Genomic DNA, 13343 nt, shown 5'->3' with positions numbered 1-13343 from the left:
CTTTGGCCGGTTGCTTTCGCTTACGGCCATACCACGCTGAACACGCCCGATCTCGTCCGATCTCGGAAGCTAAGCAACGTCGGGCCTGGTTAGTACTTGGATGGGAGACCGCCTGGGAATACCAGGTGCCGTAAGCTTTTCTCTCCATCAGCCAGTGAAACTTTTTTTTTTTTCAGGCTGTCTGTCTGTGCGTGCCTGCTCCCTAGTACGTAGACGTTCCAACCCCTTTGAATATTTGCTTCCTCCGTTTGAAAGCAAAATAAATAAATACATAAATAAATAAATAAATAAATACATAGGTAGGAAATATAGGCTAAGCCAGCAACAGGTCGGAAAAAATTGCACGAGTTGACTGTAAACAGCTGGCGGATTGGGGGAGTTTTAGTGCTTGTTTTCATCTGGAATGTTTAGCTTATTTTTTGGGGTGACAGCTTTGTTTTCGATGTAGTTTTCACCGTGTTGTACAATTCCCGGTCTCGCTGTGTTCATTCGCCCAAGAGCTGCAAAGTAATTTTTCAACACTGTCTGAGTATGGAAAATAGCCTATAGTCTGCATGGCCTTCGACATCCCAGATATTGTAGTGTTTTCCTGAACAACTGTAGGTTACTCGTTTCAGGATGTCCAAGTAGAGCGAGTGACCAAAGGTCCTGTTTTTACGCACAGCGAATTGATATATGAAAAGCTAATATCAGCGTGCTTCATGAAGTTTTGCTTGACAGCAGTTGCTACTACATAGCCCATAGATATATATAGGTAGATACCGCATTGTCCGCTGAGTTCTATTAGAACGAACGTGGAATACGGCCGCCATATTGGTAGGGGCAACATTCCCCCGTAAATGAATGGAGACCTATGGTGAGCTGAAGGAGTTTTGGGCTATAAAGTCCTCATAACTCATAAATATTTCAATCGATGGGCATAAATTATATGTCATGGTTACAAGTAGCTAAACTAAGTTAAGAAAACAAAAAAATAATATTATTTACGTGGAGAAAAAATAAACATTTTGATGAGATCAATTCAAAACACACACAAACTCATTAAAATATATTGTCGGATTTATTTAAATATTTGACATATAATCGTTTCATTAAAAAACTATGACTTTTAGCCGTTTTGATGGTTTAAAATAGGAGATGCCGTCAGTTCTGCCACTTCGAACGTTACCATTTCACTACTACTGCAAGCTGTCTGACAACCAACATACAAATGACGGCATTTGACAACAGTAACAGGACACAGATCATACGGATATCGTTTGACAAGTGGAAACGTTTACCTTTACATTACCCCAGAAAATGGAAGGTTTAACAATTCAATAGGGCAAAGAAATTGACACTTTTCTGAAGTTATCCGGTCCTGGACCGGCTTACGTTACGTTATGCTATGGCAGAAACGAGCTAACAGGTAGGCTAACTTACTTTCATAAAATTAAACAGGTTAAGGCTGTATGAATACTATTATAATAAAGTGACTACATGAGTAACGTTACGTTTCAGAATTAATTTGCCTTCAATTCACAACAAAACCATAGTTAACTGACGTGAAATTAGCCTTGCCACACTAGTCAGTACTATTAGCCAACTCAAAACCTGTTCTCTACAAGCCTTTATAAGACTGTCAAATGCAACAACAGAAAACATAAACGTGCGATTTTACATGTACAAGGCCATTCCCATATGGTTAGAAGGCGCTACGATTTGTACAAAGCCCACAGGGTCTGTTATCCTATCATTTCCACTCAGAGACACCTGTTTCTCCATAGGCTTCCATCTGATAATATTACTATTCTCCCTAGTTTGTAATTGTTCACTGTTAATTTAATTTGTATTGTTATTTATTTGTATGTCGCTTTGGACAAAGGCGTCTGCTAAATAACCATAGCCATAGCCATAGCCATGATCTATCGGTCGACATTGCCCCTAGCAATATGGCGGCGCTCTTGCCGTACGTTCTAGAGTCCAATGCGGTGTCTATGTATATATGTCTATGACATAGCCTATGTTGTCGGATTAGATGCAGCATTCGATTGACGTGTGTCTACTATTACGTATAAGGCCTATATAAACCGTGCGCTAAGGAGAAGCGCTCATTCACGTCTCCGTCGCCGGAGGGAGCGCCACGCTTTCTGTCGCTAGTGTACATCTGGACATGTATGGATCATTGGCTGCCAGTGACTCTAGCACACCAGTAGAGAACTGCATTAGGAGCAGTTGTTTTTTCTTTCTCCGTGGCGAAGATGAAGCAAAGAGGATCCACGAAACAACCCTCTTTACAACACATGACCTGAATGCGCAGTCCTAACTGGCCAGAGACCCAACTCGGAGCGTCCGCATCCCGACCGGTATGTGTACGTTGTTTTCATTGAGAGGCTAAGTTTCTAAAACGAAGCTCATATTTTATGAATTGTAAATTAGGGCTGTTCTCTCCAATGAAACGTCCCCTGTGTTTTCGCTCTGCTTAGAAAAACGGATTTTTTTTTTTTTATATCCCATCAAATACTTAGTGGTTTTATATTCTCATGCATGGCCAGACACTGATTTCTCTCCTTAGCTTTGAGTATGGCTATGGCTATGGCTATGGCTATGGCTATGGCTATGGTTATTTAGCAGACGCCTTTGTCCAAAGCGAAGTATCATCTTTGTTTGAAAAGCTGAGCTTTTTTTTACTCCAGTGACATTTTCTAATTTACTTGTGGTAGTTTCAAATGGTGTACACACCAAGTGGTTTTTGCCATGCTATGTCACCATTACAATTTATTTAGCTTCTAAACAAATCTGTGAGCGTTTTAATCAGAGATAAAGCTGCCCTATGTATGTTGTACTGTGAGTAAAGTATGTGCACTTGCCTAACCAAACTCTTCTGTCAGTACCCATCGTTTTTAGGATAAAGAAGGAACAGTTATTGGAAATGTTACCAAGTTTTAAATGCCATTTGTTGTATTCTTCACTTTCAAAGTTGAACTCCACGCGGAAAATGCGCCCTTGTTTTCTTGAACACAATGTAGCACGCGTCTCCAACCCGGGTTAGGGAGCTTTAAGTAGGTTCCTTTGGCCGGTTGCTTTCGCTTACGGCCATACCACGCTGAACACGCCCGATCTCGTCCGATCTCGGAAGCTAAGCAGCGTCGGGCCTGGTTAGTACTTGGATGGGAGACCGCCTGGGAATACCAGGTGCCGTAAGCTTTTCTCTCCATCAGCCAGTGAAACTTTTTTTTTTTTTCAGGCTGTCTGTCTGTGCGTGCCTGCTCCCTAGTACGTAGACGTTCCAACCCCTTTGAATATTTGCTTCCTCCGTTTGAAAGCAAAATAAAGAAATACATAAATAAATAAATAAATAAATGCATAGGTAGGAAATATAGGCTAAGCCAGCAACAGGTCGGAAAAAAATTGCACGAGTTGACTGTAAACAGCTGGCGGATTGGGGGAGTTTTAGTGCTTGTTTTCATCTGGAATGTTTAGCTTATTTTTTGGGGTGACAGCTTTGTTTTCTATGTAGTTTTCACCGTGTTGTACAATTCCCGGTCTCGCTGTGTTCATTCGCCCAAGAGCTGCAAAGTAATTTTTTCAACACTGTCTGAGTATGGAAAATAGCCTATAGTCTGCATGGCCTTCGACATCCCAGATATTGTAGTGTTTTCCTGAACAACTGTAGGTTACTCGTTTCAGGATGTCCAAGTAGAGCGAGTGACCAAAGTTCCTGTTTTTACGCACAGCGAATTGATATATGAAAAGCTAATATCAGCGTGCTTCATGAAGTTTTGCTTGACAGCAGTTGCTACTACATAGCCTATGTTGTCGGATTAGATGCAGCATTCGATTGACGTGTGTCTACTATTACGTATAAGGCCTATATAAACCGTGCGCTAAGGAGAAGCGCTCATTCACGTCTCCGTCGCCGGAGGGAGCGCCACGCTTTCTGTCGCTAGTGTACATCTGGACATGTATGGATCATTGGCTGCCAGTGACTCTAGCACACCAGTAGAGAACTGCATTTGGAGCAGTTGTTTTTTCTTTCTCCGTGGCGAAGATGAAGCAAAGAGGATCCACGAAACAACCCTCTTTACAACACATGACCTGAATGCGCAGTCCTAACTGGCCAGAGACCCAACTCGGAGCGTCCGCATCCCAACCGGTATGTGTACGTTGTTTTCATTGAGAGGCTAAGTTTCTAAAACGAAGCTCATATTTTATGAATTGTAAATTAGGGCTGTTCTCTCCAATGAAACGTCCCCTGTGTTTTCGCTCTGCTTAGAAAAACGGATTTTTTTTTTTTTATATCCCATCAAATACTTAGTGGTTTTATATTCTCATGCATGGCCAGACACTGATTTCTCTCCTTAGCTTTGAGTATCATCTTTGTTTGAAAAGCTGAGCTTTTTTTTACTCCAGTGACATTTTCTAATTTACTTGTGGTAGTTTCAAATGGTGTACACACCAAGTGGTTTTTGCCATGCTATGTCACCATTACAATTTATTTAGCTTCTAAACAAATCTGTGAGCGTTTTAATCAGAGATAAAGCTGCCCTATGTATGTTGTACTGTGAGTAAAGTATGTGCACTTGCCTAACCAAACTCTTCTGTCAGTACCCATCGTTTTTAGGATAAAGAAGGAACAGTTATTGGAAATGTTACCAAGTTTTAAATGCCATTTGTTGTATTCTTCACTTTCAAAGTTGAACTCCACGCGGAAAATGCGCCCTTGTTTTCTTGAACACAATGTAGCGTACCTCACCTTTCACAACACACGCGTCTCCAACCCGGGTTAGGGAGCTTTAAGTAGGTTACTTTGGCCGGTTGCTTTCGCTTACGGCCATACCACGCTGAACACGCCCGATCTCGTCCGATCTCGGAAGCTAAGCAGCGTCGGGCCTGGTTATACTTGGATGGGAGACCGCCTGGGAATACCAGGTGCCGTAAGCTTTTCTCTCCATCAGCCAGTGAAACTTTTTTTTTTTTCAGGCTGTCTGTCTGTGCGTGCCTGCTCCCTAGTACGTAGACGTTCCAACCCCTTTGAATATTTGCTTCCTCCGTTTGAAAGCAAAATAAAGAAATACATAAATAAATAAATGAATAAATACATAGGTAGGAAATATAGGCTAAGCCAGCAACAGGTCGGAAAAAATTGCACGAGTTGACTGTAAACAGCTGGCGGATTGGGGGAGTTTTAGTGCTTGTTTTCATCTGGAATGTTTAGCTTATTTTTTGGGGTGACAGCTTTGTTTTCGATGTAGTTTTCACCGTGTTGTACAATTCCCGGTCTCGCTGTGTTCATTCGCCCAAGAGCTGCAAAGTAATTTTTTCAACACTGTCTGAGTATGGAAAATAGCCTATAGTCTGCATGGCCTTCGACATCCCAGATATTGTAGTGTTTTCCTGAACAACTGTAGGTTACTCGTTTCAGGATGTCCAAGTAGAGCGAGTGACCAAAGGTCCTGTTTTTACGCACAGCGAATTGATATATGAAAAGCTAATATCAGCGTGCTTCTTGAAGTTTTGCTTGACAGCAGTTGCTACTACATAGCCTATGTTGTCGGATTAGATGCAGCATTCGATTGACGTGTGTCTACTATTACGTATAAGGCCTATATAAACCGTGCGCTAAGGAGAAGCGCTCATTCACGTCTCCGTCGCCGGAGGGAGCGCCACGCTTTCTGTCGCTAGTGTACATCTGGACATGTATGGATCATTGGCTGCCAGTGACTCTAGCACACCAGTAGAGAACTGCATTAGGAGCAGTTGTTTTTTCTTTCTCCGTGGCGAAGATGAAGCAAAGAGGATCCACGAAACAACCCTCTTTACAACACATGACCTGAATGCGCAGTCCTAACTGGCCAGAGACCCAACTCGGAGCGTCCGCATCCCGACCGGTATGTGTACGTTGTTTTCATTGAGAGGCTAAGTTTCCAAAACGAAGCTCATATTTTATGAATTGTAAATTAGGGCTGTTCTCTCCAATGAAACGTCTCCTGTGTTTTCGCTCTGCTTAGAAAAACGGATTTTTTTTTTTTTAAATCCCATCAAATACTTAGTGGTTTTATATTCTCATGCATGGCCAGACACTGATTTCTCTCCTTAGCTTTGAGTATCATCTTTGTTTGAAAAGCTGAGCTTTTTTTTTACTCCAGTGACATTTTCTAATTTACTTGTGGTAGTTTCAAATGGTGTACACACCAAGTGGTTTTTGCCATGCTATGTCACCATTACAATTTATTTAGCTTCTAAACAAATCTGTGAGCGTTTTAATCAGAGATAAAGCTGCCCTATGTATGTTGTACTGTGAGTAAAGTATGTGCACTTGCCTAACCAAACTCTTCTGTCAGTACCCATCGTTTTTAGGATAAAGAAGGAACAGTTATTGGAAATGTTACCAAGTTTTAAATGCCATTTGTTGTATTCTTCACTTTCAAAGTTGAACTCCACGCGGAAAATGCGCCCTTGTTTTCTTGAACACAATGTAGCGTACCTCACCTTTCACAACACACGCGTCTCCAACCCGGGTTAGGGAGCTTTAAGTAGGTTACTTTGGCCGGTTGCTTTCGCTTACGGCCATACCACGCTGAACACGCCCGATCTCGTCCGATCTCGGAAGCTAAGCAACGTCGGGCCTGGTTAGTACTTGGATGGGAGACCGCCTGGGAATACCAGGTGCCGTAAGCTTTTCTCTCCATCAGCCAGTGAAACTTTTTTTTTTTTCAGGCTGTCTGTCTGTGCGTGCCTGCTCCCTAGTACGTAGACGTTCCAACCCCTTTGAATATTTGCTTCCTCCGTTTGAAAGCAAAATAAATAAATACATAAATAAATAAATAAATAAATACATAGGTAGGAAATATAGGCTAAGCCAGCAACAGGTCGGAAAAAATTGCACGAGTTGACTGTAAACAGCTGGCGGATTGGGGGAGTTTTAGTGCTTGTTTTCATCTGGAATGTTTAGCTTATTTTTTGGGGTGACAGCTTTGTTTTCGATGTAGTTTTCACCGTGTTGTACAATTCCCGGTCTCGCTGTGTTCATTCGCCCAAGAGCTGCAAAGTAATTTTTCAACACTGTCTGAGTATGGAAAATAGCCTATAGTCTGCATGGCCTTCGACATCCCAGATATTGTAGTGTTTTCCTGAACAACTGTAGGTTACTCGTTTCAGGATGTCCAAGTAGAGCGAGTGACCAAAGGTCCTGTTTTTACGCACAGCGAATTGATATATGAAAAGCTAATATCAGCGTGCTTCATGAAGTTTTGCTTGACAGCAGTTGCTACTACATAGCCCATAGATATATATAGGTAGATACCGCATTGTCCGCTGAGTTCTATTAGAACGAACGTGGAATACGGCCGCCATATTGGTAGGGGCAACATTCCCCCGTAAATGAATGGAGACCTATGGTGAGCTGAAGGAGTTTTGGGCTATAAAGTCCTCATAACTCATAAATATTTCAATCGATGGGCATAAATTATATGTCATGGTTACAAGTAGCTAAACTAAGTTAAGAAAACAAAAAAATAATATTATTTACGTGGAGAAAAAATAAACATTTTGATGAGATCAATTCAAAACACACACAAACTCATTAAAATATATTGTCGGATTTATTTAAATATTTGACATATAATCGTTTCATTAAAAAACTATGACTTTTAGCCGTTTTGATGGTTTAAAATAGGAGATGCCGTCAGTTCTGCCACTTCGAACGTTACCATTTCACTACTACTGCAAGCTGTCTGACAACCAACATACAAATGACGGCATTTGACAACAGTAACAGGACACAGATCATACGGATATCGTTTGACAAGTGGAAACGTTTACCTTTACATTACCCCAGAAAATGGAAGGTTTAACAATTCAATAGGGCAAAGAAATTGACACTTTTCTGAAGTTATCCGGTCCTGGACCGGCTTACGTTACGTTATGCTATGGCAGAAACGAGCTAACAGGTAGGCTAACTTACTTTCATAAAATTAAACAGGTTAAGGCTGTATGAATACTATTATAATAAAGTGACTACATGAGTAACGTTACGTTTCAGAATTAATTTGCCTTCAATTCACAACAAAACCATAGTTAACTGACGTGAAATTAGCCTTGCCACACTAGTCAGTACTATTAGCCAACTCAAAACCTGTTCTCTACAAGCCTTTATAAGACTGTCAAATGCAACAACAGAAAACATAAACGTGCGATTTTACATGTACAAGGCCATTCCCATATGGTTAGAAGGCGCTACGATTTGTACAAAGCCCACAGGGTCTGTTATCCTATCATTTCCACTCAGAGACACCTGTTTCTCCATAGGCTTCCATTGATCTATCGGTCGACATTGCCCCTAGCAATATGGCGGCGCTCTTGCCGTACGTTCTAGAGTCCAATGCGGTGTCTATGTATGTCTATGACATAGCCTATGTTGTCGGATTAGATGCAGCATTCGATTGACGTGTGTCTACTATTACGTATAAGGCCTATATAAACCGTGCGCTAAGGAGAAGCGCTCATTCACGTCTCCGTCGCCGGAGGGAGCGCCACGCTTTCTGTCGCTAGTGTACATCTGGACATGTATGGATCATTGGCTGCCAGTGACTCTAGCACACCAGTAGAGAACTGCATTAGGAGCAGTTGTTTTTTCTTTCTCCGTGGCGAAGATGAAGCAAAGAGGATCCACGAAACAACCCTCTTTACAACACATGACCTGAATGCGCAGTCCTAACTGGCCAGAGACCCAACTCGGAGCGTCCGCATCCCGACCGGTATGTGTACGTTGTTTTCATTGAGAGGCTAAGTTTCTAAAACGAAGCTCATATTTTATGAATTGTAAATTAGGGCTGTTCTCTCCAATGAAACGTCCCCTGTGTTTTCGCTCTGCTTAGAAAAACGGATTTTTTTTTTTTTATATCCCATCAAATACTTAGTGGTTTTATATTCTCATGCATGGCCAGACACTGATTTCTCTCCTTAGCTTTGAGTATGGCTATGGCTATGGCTATGGCTATGGCTATGGCTATGGCTATGGCTATGGTTATTTAGCAGACGCCTTTGTCCAAAGCGAAGTATCATCTTTGTTTGAAAAGCTGAGCTTTTTTTTACTCCAGTGACATTTTCTAATTTACTTGTGGTAGTTTCAAATGGTGTACACACCAAGTGGTTTTTGCCATGCTATGTCACCATTACAATTTATTTAGCTTCTAAACAAATCTGTGAGCGTTTTAATCAGAGATAAAGCTGCCCTATGTATGTTGTACTGTGAGTAAAGTATGTGCACTTGCCTAACCAAACTCTTCTGTCAGTACCCATCGTTTTTAGGATAAAGAAGGAACAGTTATTGGAAATGTTACCAAGTTTTAAATGCCATTTGTTGTATTCTTCACTTTCAAAGTTGAACTCCACGCGGAAAATGCGCCCTTGTTTTCTTGAACACAATGTAGCACGCGTCTCCAACCCGGGTTAGGGAGCTTTAAGTAGGTTCCTTTGGCCGGTTGCTTTCGCTTACGGCCATACCACGCTGAACACGCCCGATCTCGTCCGATCTCGGAAGCTAAGCAGCGTCGGGCCTGGTTAGTACTTGGATGGGAGACCGCCTGGGAATACCAGGTGCCGTAAGCTTTTCTCTCCATCAGCCAGTGAAACTTTTTTTTTTTTCAGGCTGTCTGTCTGTGCGTGCCTGCTCCCTAGTACGTAGACGTTCCAACCCCTTTGAATATTTGCTTCCTCCGTTTGAAAGCAAAATAAAGAAATACATAAATAAATAAATAAATAAATGCATAGGTAGGAAATATAGGCTAAGCCAGCAACAGGTCGGAAAAAAATTGCACGAGTTGACTGTAAACAGCTGGCGGATTGGGGGAGTTTTAGTGCTTGTTTTCATCTGGAATGTTTAGCTTATTTTTTGGGGTGACAGCTTTGTTTTCTATGTAGTTTTCACCGTGTTGTACAATTCCCGGTCTCGCTGTGTTCATTCGCCCAAGAGCTGCAAAGTAATTTTTTCAACACTGTCTGAGTATGGAAAATAGCCTATAGTCTGCATGGCCTTCGACATCCCAGATATTGTAGTGTTTTCCTGAACAACTGTAGGTTACTCGTTTCAGGATGTCCAAGTAGAGCGAGTGACCAAAGTTCCTGTTTTTACGCACAGCGAATTGATATATGAAAAGCTAATATCAGCGTGCTTCATGAAGTTTTGCTTGACAGCAGTTGCTACTACATAGCCTATGTTGTCGGATTAGATGCAGCATTCGATTGACGTGTGTCTACTATTACGTATAAGGCCTATATAAACCGTGCGCTAAGGAGAAGCGCTCATTCACGTCTCCGTCGCCGGAGGGAGCGCCACGCTTTCTGTCGCTAGTGTACATCTGGACATGTATGGATCATTGGCTGCCAGTGACTCTAGCACACCAGTAGAGAACTGCATTTGGAGCAGTTGTTTTTTCTTTCTCCGTGGCGAAGATGAAGCAAAGAGGATCCACGAAACAACCCTCTTTACAACACATGACCTGAATGCGCAGTCCTAACTGGCCAGAGACCCAACTCGGAGCGTCCGCATCCCGACCGGTATGTGTACGTTGTTTTCATTGAGAGGCTAAGTTTCTAAAACGAAGCTCATATTTTATGAATTGTAAATTAGGGCTGTTCTCTCCAATGAAACGTCCCCTGTGTTTTCGCTCTGCTTAGAAAAACGGATTTTTTTTTTTTTATATCCCATCAAATACTTAGTGGTTTTATATTCTCATGCATGGCCAGACACTGATTTCTCTCCTTAGCTTTGAGTATGGCTATGGCTATGGCTATGGCTATGGCTATGGCTATGGCTATGGTTATTTAGCAGACGCCTTTGTCCAAAGCGAAGTATCATCTTTGTTTGAAAAGCTGAGCTTTTTTTTACTCCAGTGACATTTTCTAATTTACTTGTGGTAGTTTCAAATGGTGTACACACCAAGTGGTTTTTGCCATGCTATGTCACCATTACAATTTATTTAGCTTCTAAACAAATCTGTGAGCGTTTTAATCAGAGATAAAGCTGCCCTATGTATGTTGTACTGTGAGTAAAGTATGTGCACTTGCCTAACCAAACTCTTCTGTCAGTACCCATCGTTTTTAGGATAAAGAAGGAACAGTTATTGGAAATGTTACCAAGTTTTAAATGCCATTTGTTGTATTCTTCACTTTCAAAGTTGAACTCCACGCGGAAAATGCGCCCTTGTTTTCTTGAACACAATGTAGCACGCGTCTCCAACCCGGGTTAGGGAGCTTTAAGTAGGTTCCTTTGGCCGGTTGCTTTCGCTTACGGCCATACCACGCTGAACACGCCCGATCTCGTCCGATCTCGGAAGCTAAGCAGCGTCGGGCCTGGTTAGTACTTGGATGGGAGACCGCCTGGGAATGGCTCATGACCCCCACAAGTACATATTGCTCAGCCCTGGGAGCGAGCAAAAAGGATCAAAACGGACAGCTCCATCTGGTGGTCAAAGTCCTGAAGTGTTATTTATTAGGTGGCCTAATTTATTGAAATCCATTAGTCTGCTGAATATTTTGCTCTTTATTTTCATAGTTTGATTTGATCTAGCTGATGAGATTCATAATTTTCAAGAGGAAATGTGTGCAATATTACATTTGGGCTGAATCAAGACAGGGTGTAATGCATCAGTGAACTGTCACTTTGTCTGGAAGACATCAGAGCCGTTCACAGAAGTCATCGTTGTGATCACTCAGGGGATACAGCCAGCGCACAGAGGGGTGTATTCATACCTCTGGTAGAGGCAGAGAAGACACAAGGACTTCTAAATTATGTGTTTTTTTTTACACTATCCCACCCCTTCTGAAACCCAAGCATACAGAGACTCCAACATACTTGAAATACTTTTACAACTTTTATTTTTCACCTAGAATGTGTTTCATTTGAAAAGCAGTGCATGAAAGCACATGTGAAACGTTAACTACCATTTGCAAACATTTAGTTAAACATGGAGCTGACAGACATACAAACATTACAAGGACACACACACACACACACACACACACACATAACAATAATAATAATAATAATAATAATAAATCAAGAACACTTAATTAAAAACACAAACTTGTACTTCAGATAAAAAAAATGAACAATTGGTTTGTACTGGCCAAAAGCCCAATAAATAACAGGATTATCCAAAGACTCAGGTCACCAATCAACAAATAAAGGCTCAAGCCATTCCTGTAAGATACATTTGTTGTGTGTGTTTTCTTTGGCAAACTTGTGTTAAACATAAAGCAGACAAAGACATACAAACATCACAAAGACATGAAGCTGACAAAGACGAACAAACAACACGTATGACAAAAACAGATGATATGAACATGAACGACCATTAAAGGGTATGCAAACTGATTGTGTTAGATTGGAACTGCTTAAGGTTAAAATGATGGAGGTTAGATTGGCCTTGATATTGAACATGACAGAACATATTTATATATATAAAAAGATAATACAAAGTGCCTTTTAAGAGCAACACAAGTAATAATAAAAAACAAATATAAGAGCATTTTTAAACTGTTAAGTGCATGTTTTAAACTTTTGAACTATATAAATAAATAGATTGCTTGTTTTTGTGCATGTGTTTGTTTGTGTTTCAAAGTACTTCAGCATAACACAAACAAGCCTCTTTCTCTCTCCTACAGATGGCACAAGAGAAGTGGCATCACACAGGTGAGTTTTTACAGTTATTTACATAGTTCTCCTCTTTTCCAACTCCGCATCCACCACACATTTCAAGTGTTCAAAGCTGTCGTACACCACATTGTCAGACCCAGAGGTGGTGGATATCCTAGTGGATGGACAGGAAGAAAATATCTTCTGGGTGCTTCCAGACACTTTAAGGTGTGTACCTCTTCCGCTGTCCACTACAATTGGGCACGTGGCAAGCCCCACATGGCCGCGAGGGCTTGTTTGGCATGAATGCCTTGACTGTTGGTGCAGGACGTACAAAGCTCTGGCTGCACGATGGCCCACGAAACAGGACGGAGGGAGCCTGTGGCTGTGGGGGGAGAACCAGCAGTATGGGTGCTGCCGACACAGGGGGTGGTCCATAGGTGGGCGCAGCAGGCTTTGGCTGGAGATGGGTGGACGCAGCAGGCCCTGACAGAATGGGGATGGGCGCAGCAGGCTTTGGCCGAGTGGAGGAGGACGACACCGTGGGCTGAACGGACCGGTTCACAGGAGGCACAGGCCAGTGGCGGTTCTAGACTGAATTACTCCCCAGGCGAGATCCTCCACGAGCGCCCCCATGAGTGTTTTTTGACGCACTTTCTGGCTCTTCAACATATAATCTGGAAATATAAAATACACACGCAATGAGTATTGATATTACGTGTGT

General features: G+C 41.9%; 5 non-coding genes and 1 pseudogene across 5 annotated transcripts; all 6 read left to right on the top strand.

Annotated features, from left to right (window-relative positions):
- The first annotated feature begins 18 nt into the window (after nucleotides 1–18).
- Nucleotides 19–137, top strand: LOC134068309 (5S ribosomal RNA). The gene has a single exon (XR_009936687.1). It is a non-coding gene; the product is annotated as a 5S ribosomal RNA (ribosomal RNA).
- A 2930-nt stretch (nucleotides 138–3067) lies between these two features.
- LOC134068269 (5S ribosomal RNA) lies at nucleotides 3068–3186 on the top strand. Its single transcript, XR_009936649.1, has one exon. It is a non-coding gene; the product is annotated as a 5S ribosomal RNA (ribosomal RNA).
- Nucleotides 3187–4805: 1619 nt separating this feature from the next.
- On the top strand, nucleotides 4806–4923 carry LOC134068254 (5S ribosomal RNA). The gene has a single exon (XR_009936637.1). It is a non-coding gene; the product is annotated as a 5S ribosomal RNA (ribosomal RNA).
- Nucleotides 4924–6541: 1618 nt separating this feature from the next.
- On the top strand, nucleotides 6542–6660 carry LOC134068308 (5S ribosomal RNA). Its single transcript, XR_009936686.1, has one exon. It is a non-coding gene; the product is annotated as a 5S ribosomal RNA (ribosomal RNA).
- A 2812-nt stretch (nucleotides 6661–9472) lies between these two features.
- On the top strand, nucleotides 9473–9591 carry LOC134068258 (5S ribosomal RNA). Its single transcript, XR_009936639.1, has one exon. It is a non-coding gene; the product is annotated as a 5S ribosomal RNA (ribosomal RNA).
- A 1676-nt stretch (nucleotides 9592–11267) lies between these two features.
- LOC134068256 (5S ribosomal RNA) lies at nucleotides 11268–11381 on the top strand (annotated as a pseudogene).
- The last annotated feature ends 1962 nt before the right edge of the window (nucleotides 11382–13343 follow it).

Source organism: Sardina pilchardus, chromosome 20, assembly GCF_963854185.1.
Source record: "Sardina pilchardus chromosome 20, fSarPil1.1, whole genome shotgun sequence".
In the NCBI taxonomy this organism is placed as follows: Eukaryota; Metazoa; Chordata; class Actinopteri; order Clupeiformes; family Clupeidae; genus Sardina; species Sardina pilchardus.
The sequence above is the reverse complement of the archived record's forward strand: the minus strand, read 5'-3'. Positions and strand labels throughout refer to the sequence as shown.